The sequence below is a fragment of the Rhipicephalus sanguineus genome, chromosome 5, assembly GCF_013339695.2.
Source record: "Rhipicephalus sanguineus isolate Rsan-2018 chromosome 5, BIME_Rsan_1.4, whole genome shotgun sequence".
Taxonomy (NCBI): domain Eukaryota; kingdom Metazoa; phylum Arthropoda; class Arachnida; order Ixodida; family Ixodidae; genus Rhipicephalus; species Rhipicephalus sanguineus.
In genome coordinates, this window is record NC_051180.1 from 152,448,114 (window position 1) to 152,449,156 (window position 1,043).

Sequence of the window (1,043 nt, forward strand, 5' to 3'; positions counted from 1 at the left end):
ATGTTGATTTAAACGTAGGAGTGTTAGTCAGCGCCAATCGCAGCCATGGCGGTGAGTGTGGAACACTCTTTTTTTGCCTGGTGGCGTCACGTAGCACGTGATCTTTTTACGAGCTGCAGCTGACCAATAATCCCTCGCATACTACCTGAAGGCATTAAAAGTCTGCCAGGACGAGACCCTCGCTATGAATGAAGGAAAGGAGATGATTTTCTAAGGGCTCGTTTATCTTTGTTAGACACAATATTAATGAGAACTAACAGACAATAACGCCACAGAAAGTATAGGGGGTGTTATCTGTAGTATTTAGAACATAAATGTGAAGAAGGTAAAGTGGACGAAAAGATGACTTGCCGCCGGCAGGGACCGAACCTGCGACCTTCGGATAACGCGTCCGATGCTCTACCACTGAGCTACGGCGGCGGTCATCCTCCCGTCCACTTTTTGGGGTATATATGTTGATTTAAACGTAGGAGTGTTAGTCAGCGCCAATCGCAGCCATGGCGGTGAGTGTGGAACACTCTTTTTTTGCCTGGTGTCACGTAGCACGTGATCTTTTACGAGCTGGCAGCTGACCAATAATCCCTCGCATACTACCTGAAGGCATTAAGTCTGCCAGGACGAGACCCTCGCTATGAATGAAGGAAAGGAGATGATTTTCTAAGGGCTCGTTTATCTTTGTTAGAAACAATATTAATGAGAACATCGCGAGCCATTCAGGATCAGCTTTTAAACACACAAGACGCAAACCAGTGCTGAAACAGACGGGTCCAATTTGTTTCTCTGCCCCCAATAAGCTGGGAAAGCTGTTCCCACGTATTTGCAACACTAGCAAACGTGGTTTCCAGAAGAACCACCAAACGCCGTTCGTCAAGTGTTCCACATGAGGGGTCTATTGCATTCCCATGTCATGTGGGATGTTCTACGTTGGCGAAACTGGGCGCTGTGTCAACGACCGTTTGGGGGAACACGCACAAAAATTGAAAAAGCTAGATGATAAGTACTCACATTTAGCTGGGCATGTCATTAAATGCACAGGATGCGTG

General features: G+C 46.8%; 1 non-coding gene across 1 annotated transcript; it reads right to left on the reverse strand.

Moving 5' to 3' along the window:
• Window positions 1-348: 348 nt before the first annotated feature.
• Trnat-cgu (transfer RNA threonine (anticodon CGU)) lies at window positions 349-420 on the reverse strand. The gene has a single exon. It is a non-coding gene; the product is annotated as a tRNA-Thr (tRNA).
• Window positions 421-1,043: the final 623 nt, after the last annotated feature.